General features: G+C 42.0%; 1 protein-coding gene across 2 annotated transcripts in view; it reads left to right on the forward strand.

Moving 5' to 3' along the window:
• Positions 1–4,723: 4,723 nt before the first annotated feature.
• LOC139535376 (rho GTPase-activating protein 15-like) overlaps positions 4,724–18,950 on the forward strand; it is a 70,740-nt gene continuing 56,513 nt past the window's right edge. Inside the window, exon 1 of one of the 2 annotated variants that reach the window (XM_071334727.1) lies at positions 4,724–5,027. The gene's annotated coding sequence lies outside the window, so the exon portion shown is untranslated. The remainder of the gene's footprint in view (positions 5,028–18,950) is intronic. The other variant, XM_071334726.1, reaches the window with a different exon arrangement.

The raw sequence follows: 18,950 nt of genomic DNA on the forward strand, positions 1-18,950 counted from the left end.
CTAAAGCCTATGGCTGCCTTAAATATGGCCCCCAATCAGAGACAACAATAACCAGCTGTCTCTGATTGAGAACCAAATCAGGCAACCATAGACTTTTCTAAACACCTACACTGAACCCAACCCCATACATACTACAAAACCCCCTAAACAATACACACACCCTAAACTAGACAAAACACACAAACATCCCCCATGTCACACCCTGACCTAACTAAACTAATCAAGAAAATATATATAACAAAGGCCAGGGTGTGACAGTAAAGTACTTAAGTAAAAACACTTTAAAGTACTACTTAAAAGTCGCTTTGGGGTTATCTGTACTTTACTATTTATATTTGACAACTTTTCCTTCACTACATACCTAAAGAAAATAATGTACTTTTTACTCCATACATTCTTCCTGACACCCAAAAGTACTCATTACATTCTGAATGCTTAGCAGGGCAGGACAATGGTCAAATTCACGCACATATCAAGATAGCATCCCTGGTCATCCCTACTGCCTCTGATCTGGCTCACTAAACACAAATGCTTTGTTTGTAAATGATGTCTGAGTGTTGGAGTGTGCCCCTGGCTATCTGTAAATTAACAAAAACAAGAACTGTGCCGTCTGGTTTGCTTAATATAAGCAATTTGAAATTATTTCTACTTTTACTTTTGATACTTTTACTCAAGTAGTATTTTACTGAGTGACTAACTTTTCCTGATTTTATATTAAAGTATTTTTACTTTTACTCAAGTATGACAATTGGGTCCTTTTTCCACCACTGCCTAAAGTATATTTGCAAAATAACTAAATGTTTTTTTGAAGATATTTAAAAACAAAACTTTTTCCAAGAATAACCGCTATTCCATGCTCTCCACACATGAACATGCAGCAGCATATAGCCTCGGTATCTTTACTTTTATCTTCTGATCTGAGATTGGTTCAATCTTGATATTCCACACTCATGAAATAGGGCCTTACATTGTTGATCTAGTTAGCTAGCTAACATCTGTCAGATCTGACAGGCAGGCTGCACGAAATGAATGAATGGCTCTTTACAACAGTACAGGTAAGCCTTGTTCACATTGGCAGTTTGAAGTGACTCGAATCCATTTTTTTCTGCACATCAGATTCAAATCTGTTCTTTGTCCTGTAGTCTGAACAGCCAAAAAGCACATGGAATGGGATATTTTAAGCCACATTTCAACACACCTAAGTAGGTAATTTGAAATAATAATCAAATCTGATTGCTGGCCATGCGACTTGTGTCTGAATGGTCAAATCTGATTTATTTTAAAGGGAGCCCAAATTGAGCAAGTTCTCCATTATAAGTACTTGGGTATTTGGATTGACGATAAGCTCTCTTTTAAAACAGATATTTTCCATACGCACAAAATGCTGATTTCTCTCAAATGTTGTGCACAAATTTGTTTACATCTCTGTTAGTGATCATTTCTCCTTTGCCAAGATAATCCATCCACCTGACAATGTGTGGCATATCAAGAAGCTGATAAAACAGCATGATCATTACATAGGTGCACTTTGTGCTGGAGACAATAAAAGGCCACTCTAAAACATGCCACAATGCCACAGATGTCTCAAGTTTTGAGGGACCGTTTCTGCATGCCGATTGCAGAAATGTCCACCAGAGCTGTTACCAGAGAATTGAATGTGAATTTGTGACCGACTGCCTTGATTCGGTATTATGTAGCAACATTTGAAATAGTGTTTTTTACATTGGATAAAAGCAAAGACACAGAGTAACAAAATGGTATATCATGCACTGCATCTGAGGAACAATGGGAAAGTAATTCTGCTTTGAAAGTTGATAAACGTGTAAACTCACTTTTGAGAAAATGGCCTTTGAATGTTTTGGTACCTACTTGAGAGTTCTTCTTTGTCTAAACTCATTCAGCATCGTTCACACCCTCTTAAGCTTTAGCCCCACCATCTCTTTAAGGATTGATCTGAACGTTCTGTCCTAACAGCAACAGTCAAGCACCCAAGCTAACTGGCTAACGTTGGCTAGCTTGCTAGCTACTTCCAGACACAAATGAGAGAACAGCTCACTGACTATTTTACTCGCACTAGCAAAACTAGTTAGGCTGTTTTGATGTTATCCAGAGCGTTGGTGACTGAAACTGTGCTGCTGGCAACAATTGACGTTTTTTTGCCAACATTTACTGACACCGGCCATATACAACGAGTGTTGTGCGTTCGTAAATTTGTCAGTTATTCTGCGCTCTGGCACACTCAGACAAGAGTTCTCTGAAATCAGAGTAGATAGGCAGAGTGAATTTACCAGCTACGTCTATCAACAACTGCCACAGTGGCATTCTATTGAAATGGTTACTTGCATAGTGGATGGAGTCTTTTGTTAAGACATGTAGCTAGGTAAACGATGAACCATAATCCCAACTCATGACGTTACTACCCTGCATTAATCTGCAGCTAGCTAACCAACCGAGTTCAATGTTAGCTAGCTAACATTAGGCTATAACTAACAAAGCAAATGGCTGAGATACGAAAAATAAGATCATACACGTAACGTTAGCTAGTGAGCCAGCCAGCTAACGTTAGCTAGCTAACAGTACACTAACTTGAAATGAAAACAAATTTGTCAAAATTAGAAACATGTAATATCCCAAAATGTAGCTAGCTAGACTATTTTACACGTATACATCCTGGATGGACGCTTCTCCCTGTCATGGATGCCATGGTTGCCCTTAGTTTGAAGACGTAATCCGGAGACAAGTGTTTTATCCATCTCCTTAGCTATCATACTCTAATTCCACTGATTTCAATACTCGGGTCCTCCAGAAAGTGGAGAGCAGCACTTATTCAGTTCTACTACGCAATATATATTTTTTTAAAGCAGCGTTAGACAGGATTACCTACACTGACCAGCTCAAATAGACATATGTGCTATATGGCAGACCAATCCAAACTCATCTCTCGCATGTCCAGCCCACTCATTATATCAGCCAATCATGGCTAGCAGGAAGGTTGCTCACTTTTTCTGTGGCTAAACCAACTAGGCTCGTAATTTAACCATTTTATTCATATTTACAGATACAAGTTTGTTATTAAGGCACATGAAAGTTCACATGTTCCATAAGGAATTTCTGCCCAAAAACGCATTTTGATAAAAAATAAAAGTTTACGTTCAAATGGCTCTCCTGTGAAGTAGTGACCCGGGACATACGCCAAGTTACCTGAAACCAGTCACATTTCTCTACCATAAGCTGCCTCCAACGTCATTTTAGAGAATGTGTCAGTACGTCCAATTGGCCTCACAACCGCAGTCCACATGTATCCACGCAAGCCCAGGACCTCCACATCCAGCTTCTTCACCTGCGGGATCATCTGAGACCAGCCACCTGGACAGCTGATGAACTGAGGAGTATTTCTGTCAGTAATGAAGTCCTTTTGTAGGGAAAAAATAATTCTGATTGGCTGTGCCTTGCTCCCCAATGGGTGGACCAGTCTCCCAAGAGGGGGGCCAATACCCTCCAAGGCCCACCCATGGCTGTGCCCCTGTCCAGTCCTGTGAAATCCATTGATTACGGCCTAATGAATTTATTTCAATTGACTGATTTCCTTATATGAACTGTAGCTCAGTAAAATTGTTGAAATGTTGCATTTATATTTTTGTTCAGTATAGGACATATAACATTAGCTCGAGCCATCAATCAATTAATCTGACTAGTAATAACTCAATACCATGTGTTGGTAAGCAAACAAGGCTAACTGATGAATAACATAGCTAGCTAGCTAGCTGGCTAGCACCCCCACAATTTTCGTACACATCACCGCATTTTGTATAGTTCTGTTAGCTGGTAGTCTCTGACTACCAGAAGGGCTCAGCATTGGCTACGTTTTGTATATAAAGCGGTTCTTCAGAAACTCCACCACTACCTCAGCTCAAGTATTGGAGATCCAGCAATTTTCAGACCTGCTCTCTGGACTGGCCAGTTCTGGCGGTCCCGTGGGTCTCCACTGAGCTGGGGAAAATGTGTTTAGTTTTTATGCCACTATCTCATGGAATAGCCTTCAGGCCATCTTGAATCAAGTCTCGCTGGTCCCCATTGGACAGTTTAGATACATTTTTGAGGGAGATAACGTTAATATGTAATAGTTTTGTATTCATCTTGTTGTATTTATTGTATTGTGTTGTTGTTTTGCTTTATGTTGTACTTAATTGTGTGTTCATGTTCACAGGGCACCTTGAGAATAAGACCCTGGTCTTATTACTTTATTACCATACCTTCGTGGTTGACATGTTAAACTTCACAGTTGACTCCGTTCTAGCGCTGCTAAAACCTCCACACAGTGCGGATTTCGTCACTCACGAACAGTTCCATTTGGCCGCCTTTATTCAAATGTTTTTGTGTTGAAATACGTAGCTATATTTGACTCGTTAAAGGACTGAAAAATCAAGATATATAAAGAAAGATATGACAGCATGAAACTGCCGGTGACTTCATGCAACCACTGTTCAATTTCCCTTTTGCAAATGGCGCATATTGTAGTATTCTAAAACATACCACATCCATAAAAGCGATGCAATCAGACTCTACATAAAACTACAAATTCTATCAGTATGAAAATACATTTATCGACAAAAACTGACACGCTAACTTCCCCAAATTCTGATTGGTTAATGATAAATCACATGGGACTTTTCAGCCAATCGATGGCCAACTACGTTGATGTACTGTACCTAGACATATCGTTTTATCTGAACGAGAATTAATATGATAACCAACAGGTTTAATTACAAGTATTAATATTACAAATCTATAACCGTGGTCACATTTTATACACATTGAAACAAGCCCTCACCAATTTGTGAAGCTACAATGGATTTCACTGCATCACATGATAGAGGATAACTTGATCAAGGCAGAAATAGCACACATCACTGGAAGCTGCGAGTGCGATAATTTCTGGACATCGTTCGCTCGCTACTGAATGGTCCGGATCAGTTTTTTTTATTGCAATAATAATTGATGACACTCGCCGCACCGACCTCCTAAAGGTGAGAAACGGTTTTCTTGTAAATGTTCTAGTATTTGGAGACCCATATATGGCAAGTAAAAAAAATGAAAATAAATGTTCAAAGTCATTTAGAAAAGAATACTTTTAAATTATGTCAGTTATCTAAGTTTTTCTAAGTAATGTTGCTGTACTTTTTTCTTACTTTACAGATATATGTTATTGTTGTGTTATAAATAGATCTAAACAATCATATTAATAAACTTCTTGGCTGCTTGCATGCACTTAAATGCAGTGACAATGAAGAGGCTAACATTAGCAAATAAACTGGGGTTATGTATACTTAATGTGAAATCAGGTGAAGTATAGCCAATTATGTGCATTATGTATGATGGTGCAATATGTATGATCTCAAGCTGACGGGGTGTCTGGAGCCAGTGTAGGCTTGTGGTTGAAATCTCATCTTTGGCCCTTACATAGAGGCTCAACTCAAAGTTGCCCAGTTGTTGACATGTTACGCATATACAGCAGAAGTTGTTAGTGCTATCAAATTTGAGTGTCCATAATCCCCCCGCCTCCCAAACATATTACCATACAAGAATGTAAAATGTTTCACCGAGTTCTCTTCTTATTTTTCACATCCTGTAGCGTATGGTGTGCTTAGTTTCAGTCTCTAACACACGTCTCTTTTAAGACAGGATATCAAGCATAGCTTCACTGTGGTGTCCTTTGAGGTAGGGAGTGTGAGCTCAGCTTTGTGGTTTTAGATGCACTGAGATGATCACCAATCTTCAGTTGTACTCTTCTATATTTCACCACTGCAGTATAATAACCTATTGTGTTATTCTTCAAATCGTCCCCTCAGTTTTTCTTAGATCAAATGGCAAGAAATGATGACGCAAATAATCTATAAAGGCTTTGAAGCAGTCTGAGAAGTGAGAAGCCTCTTTGTCTGTAGCCTAGTCTATTGCACATTTGCATGTTTCCCTTACACTACTTTGACTAAGGTACAGCCAATAAAAAAGCATGTACAGGATCAAATTGAATGGGAACAGTTAAACGCATTGTGTTTTCATTTCGTTTGGTAATCTGTCTCAGTAGACCTAGGATTTACTTTCTCCCTGGCTATTTTGTAGCCTGCTCATAGCTAACTGTTACTGCACAGTTACTGCACAGTTTCAGGCACACACACACACACACACACACACACACACACACACACACACACACACACACACACACACACACACACACACACACACACACACACACACACACACACACACACACACACACACACACACACACACACACACACACACACTGCTCATAGCTAACTGCACACACATACAGCCTTGAAAGATTATACCCCACCAAGTAGGGTTGCAACTTCTGCTGATTAAAAGCTGCTTGCCTTGCCCTGTGTATAAGTGAGTGACTAATGAGAGTTCATGTCTTTGATTGCATGATCTCCCCTCTCTGTTGGTAGTCTCTCTCTCGTGACAGCCTTATCATTTTTTATTTGATTTATTTCACCTTTATTTAACCAGGTAGGCCAGTTGAGAACAAGCTCTCATTTACAACTGCGACCTGGCCAAGATAAAGCAAAGCAGTACGGCAAAAACAACAACATAGAGTTACACATGGGCTAAACAAACATACAGTCAATAACACAACATAAAAATCTGTATACAATGTGTGCAAAGGAGGTAAGGCAATAAATAGGCCAATAGTGGCAAAGTAATTACAATTTAGCAATTTACACTGGAGTGATATATGTGGAGATGAAGATGTGCAAGTAGAAATACTGGTGTGCAAAATAGCAGAAAAACAAAAACAAATATGGGGATGAGGTAGGTAGTTGGTTGGATGGGCTATTTACAGATGGGCTGTGTACAGCTGCAGCCATCGGTAAGCTGCTCTGATATCTGACGCTTGAAGTTAGTGAGGGAGATGTAAGTCTCCAACTTCGGTGATTATTGCAATTCGTTCCAGTCATTGGCAGCAGAGAACTGGAAGGAAAGGCGGCCAAAGTAGGTGTTGGCTTTGGGGATGAACAGTGAAATATACCTACTGGAGTGCGTGCTACGGGTGGGTGTTGCTATGGTGACCAGTGAGATGAGATAAGGCAGAGCTTTACCTAGCAAAGACTTATAGATGACCTGGAGCCAGTGGGTTTTTTGACGAATATGTAGCGAGGGCCAGCCAAAGAGAGCGTACAGGTCGCTGTGGTGGGTAGTATATGGGGCTTTGGTGACAAAACGGATGGCACTGTGATAGACTGCATCCAATTTGCTGAGTAGAGTGTTGGAGGCTATTTTGTAAATGACATCGCCAAAGTCAAGGATCGGTAGGATAGTCAGTTTTACGAGGGTATGTTTGGCAGCATGTGTGAAGGAGGCTTTGTTGCGAAATAGGAAGCCGATTCTAGATTTAACTTTGGATTGGAGAGTTCACAGTCTAGCCAGACACCTAGGTATTTGTAGTTGTCCACATATTCTAAGTCAGAACCGTCCAGAGTAGTGATGCTAGTCAGACAGGCGGGCGCGGGCAGCGATCGATTGAAGAGTATGCATTTCATTTTACTAGCATTTAAGAGCAGTTGGAGGCCATGGAAGGAGTGTTGTATGGCGTTGAGGCTCGTTTAGAGGTTTGTTAACAAAGTGTCCAAAGAAGGGCCAGAAGTATACAGAATGGTGTTGTCTGCGTAGAGGTGGATCAAAGAATCACCCGCAGCAAGAGCGGCATCATTGATATATACAGAGAAAAGAGTCGGCCTGAGAATTGAACCCTGTGGCACCCCCATAGAGACTGCCAGAGGTCCGGACAACAGGCCCTCCGATTTGACACACTGAACTCTATCAGAGAAGTAGTTGGTGAATCAGGCGGGGCAGTCATTAGAGAAACCAAGGCTGTTGAGTCTGCCGATAAGAATACGGTGATTGGCAGAGCCGAAAGCCTTGGCAAGGTCGATGAAGATGGCTGCACAGTACTGTTTCTTATCGATGGTGGTTATGATATCGTTTAGGACCTTGAGCGTGGCTGAGGTACACCCGTGGCCAGCTCGGAAACTAGATTGCATAGCGGAGAAGGTACGGTGGGATTCGAAATGGTCGGTGATCTGCTTGTTCACTTGGCTTTCGAAGACTATAGAAAGGCAGGGCAGGATGGATATCGGTTTGGAACAGTTTGGGTCTAGAGTGTCTCCCCCTTTGACGACTGGGATGACTGCGGCCGCTTTTCAATCTTTAGGAATCTCAGACGATATGAAAGAGAGGTTGAACAGACTAGTAATAGGGGTTGCAACAATGGCGGCGGATCATTTTAGCAAGAGAGGGTCCAGATTGTCTAGCCCAGCTGATTTGTAGGGATCCAGATTTTGCAGCTCTTTCAGAACATCAAATGTCTGGATTTGGGTGAAGGAGAAGTGGTGGGGGGGGGCTTGGGCCAGTTGCTGCGGGGTGTGCAGAGCTGTTGGCCGGGGTTGGGTTAGCCAGGTGGAAAGCATGGCCAGCCATAGAGAAATGCTTATTGAAATTCTCGATTATCGTGGATTTGTCAGTTGTGACTGTTTCCTAGTCTCAGTGCAGTGGGCAGCTGGGAGGAGGTACTCTTATTCTCAATGGACTTTACAGTGTCCCAAAACAGTGTGCCTCCCTCCCATCCCTGGTGGATCAATGGTCTCTTTGCTTTTCACATTAAAATCAAGTAGGTGATATGATTCTGGGTGCTGAGATTACTCTGTTGGTAACATGCTGTTTTGGGTTCATTGGTGAATCTCAGTCTTTAGCCTATTGAGAAGAGATTGTGCTGGATTGAGGTAGTGTCCTATGGAGATAATTTTTGTGTGGCAGCCAGTGGTTTTCAGATTGTAATGAGTACAGGATTATTGTTTTGGGATTGGGATATTTGGGTAATCTGGAGAATTACTAGGGTCACTGTCAGTGTGCGTGTGTGTGTGTGCTTATGTCTGCATGCATATGTCTGCATGCATAGGTGTGTGCGTGTGTTTTTAAGCTCAGTGCTATCAGTGTGATTGTCTGCAGCAGTGACCTTCTCTGGGGAGAGAGAGGGAAGTAACACAGGCCACAACAGGACAGGCCACAGAAATCCCCGAAATGTCACTCCACTGATCTTCTTTTAAAGCTCACAGCCAAAACACAATTTCTTAGTGTAGTTGTATGTCGTTCATCCCTCACATGCTGTCCAAATCCCTCACACTGACTCTTTCATCTGACAGGAGGTTAGACCCTTTTACTGGTCTTACTGCAGTCCTACAGACAGACAGACAGTGAGAGGGACGGGGAGAGAGAGAGGTAGAGGTAGAGTGAGATAATGTCATACAGACATCCATGTTTGAACTGTTTATACCATATACACTTTTCTAGGAACCTGTACTAAACACTATAAATGATTGTGCTTATCTGTGTAGCCACTGTGTTTGAATCTGCAATACCCAGAGAGGTTTAATGCACTGCAATGGTCCCTGGCGGTATCACACACTGTGAGTGATTCACTCTCTGTGATGTTACTGTTGCAGAAAGTGGGTCTTTGACTTTGCTGATAGCTTGTGACAGCTCTGTGCCTCACTCCCATCCCTGGTGGATCAATGGTCTCTGTGCTTTTCACCAGAAACATCAATGAATGAGCTGCAGGCTTCTGGGAGGGGCAGGGAGGCCTGTGGGAGTCAGACTGAGGCTTAGCCAATGATGTGTGTATCTATGGGCTCAGCCTCTCTAGCCTGCACCCAGGTTGCTGGAGTCATAGGAAGATTATATGTCTATGGTTGGAGTGCTGTTTGAGTTCAGAACCTTCTGGAAATTAAAGGTTGGTTCTAATTCTTCCCATTTCTTGAAAACTGCTATGTTTTTTTCGCCCCTGATGATTTGAAAAGTTAGATTTAAACAAAGAAATCCATTTGAAATGCAGGGAATATCAGTATGAGTTGAAGCCGGACTGGATTTGTACTGAGAGTTGTTCAATTGTTGCATCGAAAGATACGGATCTAATTACTAGTTTTGTTTATTTGTAGAAAATATATATTTTTAAATGCTGTCCCACCTTTTGATGTCACAACCAGACATACACATTAAAAGACTGTAGAATGAATGTTCCTTAAAGACATGCTCCAGAACTTTGGCAACTCCCGCTTTGGGCTGGATGTGTCAATGTGTAGATCATCGTTGCATAATTAGTGTCTTACTTTAATTAGCTATGAAATCCCTAGTTTGAAAGCAACTGTTTTTCTGGAAGCTGTGCTGATCCATTTCCCCCCACGTGGGCCAGCCCCCTCGCAATTCCAGTTCAACTAATGAGCTTTAGCCCCTCGCCATATGAATGATAGCTGGCAAAGTGCATATCATGCACCCACAGCAGAGCGAGAGAGAGCAATGACGTGGTGCACATACAGTGGGGAGAACAAGTATTTGATACACTGCCGATTTTGCAGGTTTTCCTACTTACAAAGCATGTAGAGTTCTGTCATTTTTATCATAGGTACACTTCAACTGTGAGAGACAGAATCTAAAATAAAAATCCAGAAAATCACATTGTATGATTTTTAAGTAATTAATTTGCATTTTATTGCATGACATAAGTATTTGATACATCAGAAAAGCAGAACTTAATATTTGGTACAGAAACCTTTGTTTGCAATTACAGAGATCATACGTTTCCTGTAGTTCTTGACCAGGTTTGCACACACTGCAGCAGGGATTTTGGCCCACTCCTCCATACAGACCTTCTCCAGATCCTTCAGGTTTCGGGGCTGTCGCTGGGCAATACGGACTTTCAGCTCCCTCCAAAGATTTTCTATTGGGTTCAGGTCTGGAGACTGGCTAGGCCACTCCAGGACCTTGAGATGCTTCTTACGGAGCCACTCCTTAGTTGCCCTGGCTGTGTGTTTCGGGTCGCTGTCATGCTGGAAGACCCAGCCACGACCCATCTTCAATGCTCTTACTGAGGGAAGGAGGTTGTTGGCCAAGATCTCGCGATACATGGCCCCATCCATCCTCCCCTCAATACGGCGCAGTCGTCCTGTCCCCTTTGCAGAAAAGCATCCCCAAAGAATGATGTTTCCACCTCCATGGTTCACGGTTGGGATGATGTTCTTGGGGTTGTACTCATCCTTCTTCTTCCTCCAAACACGGCGAGTGGAGTTTAGACCAAAAAGCTCTATTTTTGTCTCATCAGACCACATGACCTTCTCCCATTCCTCCTCTGGATCATCCAGATGGTCATTGGCAAACTTCAGACGGGCCTTTACATGCGCTGGGTTGAGCAGGGGGACCTTGCGTGCGCTGCAGGATTTTAATCCATGACGGCGTAGTGTGTTACTAATGGTTTTCTTTGAGACTGTGGTCCCAGCTCTCTTCAGGTCATTGACTAGGTTCTGCCGTGTAGTTCTGGGCTGATCCCTCACCTTCCTCATGATCATTGATGCCCCACGAGGTGAGATCTTGCATGGAACCCCAGACCGAGGGTGATTGACCTTCATCTTGAACTTCTTCCATTTTCTAATAATTGCGCCAACAGTTGTTGCCTTCTCACCAAGCTGCTTGCCTATTGTCCTGTAGCCCATCCCAGCCTTGTGCAGGTCTACAATTTTATCCCTGATGTCCTTACACAGCTCTCTGGTCTTGGCTATTGTGGAGAGGTTGGAGTCTGTTTGATTGAGTGTGTGGACAGGTGTCTTTTATACAGGTAACGAGTTCAAACAGGTCCAGTTAATACAGGTAATGAGTGGAGAACAGGAGGGCTTCTTAAAGAAAAACTAACAGGTCTGTGAGAGCCGGAATTCTTACTGGTTGGTAGGTGATCAAATACTTATGTCATGCAATAAAATGCTAATTAATTACTTAAAAATCATACAATGTGATTTTCTGGATTTTTGTTTTAGATTCCGTCTCTCACAGTTGAAGTGTACATATGATAAAAATTACAGACCTCTACATGCTTTGTAAGTAGGAAAACATGCAAAATCGGCAGTGTATCAAATACTTGTTCTCCCCACTGTATCTTGCTGAGATGTACATCTGTCCAAATGAAAGATAGCAAGCCATATATTAGCTATGGGGATTCTTTAATAATGTAACAGCATGGGCAGCGCCATTGAGGCTATCTCCATTTTGAAGTTGCATGCACTATGCTCTACCAACTGAGCTACAGAGAACCACAAAAAGTGGAGAGTATTAAGATGCATAGCCAGCAGGGTGGCTCCAACCCTCCAAGAGCCCAAACATTGACATCTATTTGACCAAAACATAGATGTCTTTAATGTGCCATACTGTACTGCACTATACTGCAATGTACTGTACTCTACTGCTCTCTACTATACTGTAGCGTACTGTATCCGACTCTACTGTGCTGTACTTTACTGTGCTCTAGTCTACTGTATTGTACTGTACTCGAGTTTACTCTATATGAGTACAATTCTTCTTTCTTCTTACAATTGAAGAAAGGGCCAATGGACTCTTGATCTAGTGGACTTGGTCTGGAGACCACTCATGATCACATACAGTTGTAGTCGGAAGTTTACATACACTTAGGTTGGAGTCATTAAAACAGTTTTTTCAACAAATCCACACATTTCTTGTTAACAAACTATAGTTTTGGCAAGTCGGGTTAGGACACCTACTTTGTGCATGAGACAAGTCATTTTTTACTAAGTTGACTGTGCCTTTAAACAGCTTGGAAAATAATGTCATGGCTTTAGAAGCTTCTGATAGGCTAATTGACATAATTTGAGTCAATTGGAGGTGTACCTGTGGATGTATTTCAAGGCCTACCTTCAAACTCAGTGCCTCTTTGCTTGACATCATGGGGAAATCAAAAGAAATCAGCCAAGAACTCAGAAAAAAAATTGTAGACAAGTCTGGTTCATCCTTAGGAGCAATTTCCAAATGCCTGAAGGTACCACGTTCATCTGTACAAACAATAGTACGCAAGGACCACGCAGCCGTCATACCGCTCAGGAAGGAGACGCGTTCTGTCTCCTGGAGATGAACGTACTTTGGTGCGAAAAATGCAATCCCAGAACAACAGCAAAGGACCTTGTGAAGATGTTGGAGGAAAGAGGTACAAAAGTATCTATATCCATAGTAAAACGAGTTCTATATTGACATAACCTGAAAGGCTGCTCAGCAAGGAAGACGCCACTGCTCCAAATCCACCATAAAAAAAGCCAGACTACGGTTTGCAACTGCACATAGGGACAAAGACTGTACTTTTTGGAGAAATGTCCTCTGGTCTGATGAAACAAAAATGGAACTGTTTGGCCATAATGACCATCGTTATGTTTGGAGTAAAAAGGGGGAGGCTTGTAAGCCGAAGAACCCTATCCCAACCGTGAAGCACGGGGGTGGCAGCATCATGTTGTGGGGGTGCTTTGCTGCAGGAGGGACTGGTGCACTTCACAAAATAGATGGCATCACGAGGAAGGAACATTTTGTGTATATATTGAAGCAAAATTTAAGATATCAGTCAGGAAGTTAAAGCTTGATCGCAAATGGATCTTCCGAATGGACAATGACCCTAAGTATACTTCCAAAGTTGTGGCAAAATGGCTTAAGGACAACAAAGTCAAGGTATTGGAGTGGCCATCACAAAGCCCTGACCTCAATCCCATAGAAAATTTGTGGGCAGAACTGAAAAAGCGTGTGCGAGCAAGGAGGCCTACAAACCTGACTCAGTTACACCAGCTCTTTCAGGAGGAATGGGCCAAAATGTTTGACCCAAGTTAAACAATTTGAAGGCAGTGCTACCAAATACTAATTGAGTGTATGTAAGCTTCTGACCCACTGGGAATGTGATGAAAGAATTAAAAGCTGAAATAAATCATTCTCTCTACTATTAATCTGACATTTCACATTCTTAAAATAAAGTGTTGATCCTAAATGACCTGAGACAGGGAATTGTTACTAGGATTAAATGTCAGGAATTGTGAAAAACAGAGTTTAAATGTATTTGGCTAAGGTGTATGTAAACTTCCGACTTCAACTGTACATTCGGTCTTTCAACTGTCTGGGTCTAAATCTTGGGACCAACGTCCTGGCATAAAGCTTGGTCTTGGCTCCTGGATATTACCGTAGGCTTTGGTTTGCTAACCATAGGCAACCCAATTTAAAGAAGATAATGCTTTTTGATAATTTGCTGATCACTCCCAACCCATAGGAATAACCACCCAGCGGACTATTTTGAAATGGTGGAAGCTCTCAATGGCAATGTCGATACTAAAATGAGTTATCTCGATCTAGAGATCTCCATTTATCTCTATGATGGACACTTGACGCAGATAACCCTGTTATTTTTCCAAAATAATTATTTAGAGGCATAAGTAATTCAGTCACTCAACAAGTTTCATATTCATACAATCCACAATGAACATTGTACAGAGAACAATACAGAGTACATCTATCTGAATTCAATGTAAAGGTTTTAAAAATTTGGTTAAAAATCATGTTTTTACTATTCGATTAATTTGGTATGCAAATACAATTTCTAAAAATGAATCTGCTATGGAAGGTTAATCAAAATGATCACTACTGTGCATGGTTCTCCCTTTACTGCAACGTTTACACTATGTTTTAGTAGTGACAAATTTAGTGGGGTTGTAAGGAATTCAGGTAAATATTTGAAATATGCAGTAAAACAAAGTGTGCGAGTAGTATATATGTCTACCTAACATACTGTATGTTGGAAGACATGTCTGCTGAAAGTTTGGTAAAAATAGGATACAAATGTGAATTTTTTCCCCAACCCCTAATTTGTTCCTCTTCTGTAGAATGACCCATATAGGGGATAGGATGCCATTTGGAACAAAATCTTACTATAATGCTTAAGCTGCATGTCCCTAATGGTCCTAAAAAGAGAAGCCTGAACCTGATATGGCCTTCGCCCTGCTGGCGAATTTTAGTAAGCATTAGTTAGGATTTTAAATTATAACACATTGCATAAACCAACTTTAGAATGCAGTATTGGCTTAGTAATAATATTAATCTGTTTCAAACACAAGTTTCACTATGAATTCCAATATACATACATGCAATTTTAAACTCAATCAAGCTATTTCTGAATAGTTTGGTGAGGTTTTGGATAATATTGTCTGAAAGTTACATGCTATAATACTCACAAAGGCGTTTAGTAAATCAGACAGGTCATTTAGTTCTTATTGAGTAACAGCCACAGGTTGTGAATGGTTGCTACATAGATTTGCAATAATGCTGAGTGCTACGTGTTAACAAAATGTATTGAGAAAACCACACTGTGTCATGCATGCACGCACACACAAAATGTATTAAGTAGATCACCCTGTCGCTCTCTCTCTCTCTCTCTCTCTCTCTCTCTCTCTCTCTCTCTCTCTCTCTCTCTCTCTCTCTCTCACTCTCACTCTCTCTCTCACTCTCACACACACACACACACACACACACACACACACACACACACACACACACACACACACACACACTGAATTGTATTATTTCTGAGCATCCAGCAGGCTTTCTCTGCCCTCCTTCATTTCATAAACAAAACAATAACAAATGTGTTGGCCGAACATTGGCGCTGTTTCCCCTAATGTGAATTCCAGCTTTAACCAAGCTGCAGGCCAAGGTTAAATCTAGGCTTGGTTTTCTGTATCGTAATCACTCCTCCTTCACCCCACCTGCCAAACTCACCTTGATTCAGATGACCATCCTACCCAACACTTTTAATCCCGCCATTTCCCCCACTTGCCAGGCGTCATTGTAAATAAGAATTTGTTCTCATCTTAATTGCCTGTATAAATAAATACAATTACAATAATCATGCTCCTCTCCCTGCACCTCAATCTCTCTGTAATCCTGACAGGCTAGTCTCCGACAGGGACTCATATTTACCCGAAATGGAATCCTATGCCCTGGTCAAAAATAGTACACTATTTAGGGACTAAAGTGGCATTTTGGACGCATCACCTCCAGAGAGTGTTTCAGTGATTCAGTGTCTCTCTCTGGTCCGCTCATCAATGATTCACACAGCAGTGAGAGCTGAGAGGATGAAAAGCTGTTTTGGCCCGGGATGTAACAGCCCCATGCAGGGATATACCAGCTCAGTCAGTTAGGACAATCTTCACAGCTTATCTTCAAATAGGAGTGAGTGTCATTGCAGGGTGGAATGACAGGGAGGGACAACGTTTGATCCTTTGACAATTATCAACTTAATAGTTGTGATTTAAATTGAGTGTGGATTAACAAAAACAAGCACAATTTAATCTAAGCTAATCCATGATACCTGGCACATCAACAGCAGCTAGAGAGACAGACTAGCAATTAGGACTATACCCCGTAGTGTGTGGAAAGTGTGAAATTCCCAATTCTCTCGATTCCGCTTCTTCCTGACTCCTCTGAAAGGCTAGAAATTAAAAATAGAGTAAGAGAATGCGTTATGTCTCTGTGGGTCTATGGGTCAGGCATGATACCCAAGGACATATAACTCATACCCATAGAAACAGAATTCCATCTCGGACCCAATGACTCTAATGGGGTTTCCCTTCCTATTTCTATGCTCATAGCACAACCAGCACATCACGCAAATCGAATGTGATTTCCAAGCAGTGGCAGTGACAAATAACACTTCTTCCCCAAGTGTTCGTTGTTGCGTGTTCTTTGTTCTAGTTGGAGTTGGAGTTAGAGTTGAGGAGTTTTAAGGCCTAGCTCTGTTGATTTGGCAGTTGGTTCTGTTGACCATTCAGACAGCTCTGAGCTATAAGCACGGAACAATAATCAATGGCTGGATGATCAGTGAGGCGAATGGCCTAGGCTGTTTGCGGCACGTGACAGGGGCCACACACACACACTCAGGAAGACATGCACGGCGGCAGAGGCCCATGCACATATACTCTTCTGGCAAATTGGTCCTGAATGGGAGGGTAGCATTAGTTACTAGGGTTCACTGAGCTCATCCAAGATCCGTCAACTGGGATTAGGAGTGAGACTGTGTGTGTGTGTGTGTGTGTGTGCATGCCTTCATGCGTGCATTTGTGTGCGCCTTAGTGTGTGTGTCAGTTGGCAGTGCCACTAGCCTCGTTAACTCTCTATTGGGTAGTCCCCTAATCCTCCCTAAAGCAGAGCAGATGATGAGACTCGCTGCTGAGCTAACGTATAACTGACTAGTCCAATGTGTCTTCATTGTTTTGGAAGGTTGACTGTTGACTGGCTGGGATGTTAGTACTGTGGCAGATTGCATCATAGAACCCCCCCCACCCCCTCCATCTTTACTGCTGACCAGCTAACCTCAAGACTGACCACAACACAGACATGGTGATTAGATCTACGTGTCTCTCATATACATGAATTTGTGCAGGCATGCATTCACAGTATAATACACACACAAGAGTGCATGCAGTCTACAGTGTATCTGGATGTTGATGTCTGTCTGAGCTGGACTACGCTATTTCTCTCTCTGTCTTTATCTGTTTCTCCATCTTTCTCATTCTCTCGCTCTCGTTCCCTCTCTCTCTCCTTTTCTCTGAACCCCCCCCCCACCTCTCTCTCTCTCCACTGTTGTTGTTGTTGCCAGGCCTGAGTCATGTGGCGCCCTCTCCAACTGGCACAGCCTGGCATGGGGGTTAGCTAACTGTCAGCTTCACCCACCCCAGCTCTGAGGGTCCGTCTGCCAGCATATGTGTCTCTCTCCCTCTCACTGTCTGTTTGGGTGTGGGGCTTTAGTCTCAGGTCTCAGAACCCAGAAGCAAATCTCTTGTGGGTTGGCCAACTATGTTTATAGAAATAGTGTGTCACAAGATAGTAGTCTCAACCTGGCTCTCTCTCTCCGTGCTCGTACTATTGGCCAACCTGTCTCTCTCTTCATGTTGGCCAACATGGTCATAACAAATGAAAAAGAGGAGAAATATGACCTCACCATACACTTTGGATGTTGATGCTCTGAAAGTGGTTTCCTGTTTTTGTGCTGGCCCTGCTTCTGTTCTGTTTTGTATCTAACACTTATGTATGTATGTATGTATGTATGTGTATGCATGTGTATGTATATGTGTGTATACAAATAAATATATGTGTTTACCCCCAAAATATATGGTGGATTGGAAATGATCCAGACAATTACATTGATGGAAGTGACAATCTATCCGCAATATTAAAGCTGATCCACCCTCCCAAAAAATAAGAAAAGATTTTAAAAAACACTTGTTGTTTCAAAATCCACTGCTAGAGCTTCTGATAGAAGTCTAGACATAGTCGATGGATGGATAGATGGATAGATAGAACGCTAGGATCCAGGCTCGGAACACATATGTGAGGGGATTGGGAATCCACTTTCAGCTTTGATGCTTTACCTGCTGTGTTGACTCTTGTCAGCTGGCGCACACTAAAACAGTACACAAACGCACACACAAACGTACGTAAGCAAACACACACACACACACACACACACACACACACACACACACACACACACACACACACACACACACACACACACACACACACACACACACACACACACACACACACACACACACACAAATGTACACAACCAATCACACACACACAAACGTACGCAAGCATGCACAAACACACAGGCCTCACAGCGCTTTAAAAAAAAATTAAGTGCTGCTGTGCTGTGCTGTGGATTATGAGAGATAGAGATCTTTTTGAAACCTTTTTGAGTGCAATAGTTACTGTGCGAGAGGGAGAGGGAAGATAGAGAGAGGAGGGAGACCTGCTGTGGGCTGCTCTCAGGATCTCAGTCTCAAATGGGTGTTCTGTTAGGTATGTTATGTAAGTGGGTCTGGTAAGGGCAGAGTTGTAAATGTGTGTATGTTGTTATGGCTGGTCGGTGGACAGTTTTAGCTGTCTGATGATGCCATGGATAAAAAGGATTTAGATACTGGTTGGTTGATCAGCACACTCTGTTTTTTTCCCTCTCTCTCTAATTGCATGAGCCCCGTTAACCAAATTAAGGATTGCAAATCAAT

The sequence above is a fragment of the Salvelinus alpinus genome, chromosome 12, assembly GCF_045679555.1.
Source record: "Salvelinus alpinus chromosome 12, SLU_Salpinus.1, whole genome shotgun sequence".
Lineage (NCBI taxonomy): Eukaryota > Metazoa > Chordata > Actinopteri > Salmoniformes > Salmonidae > Salvelinus > Salvelinus alpinus.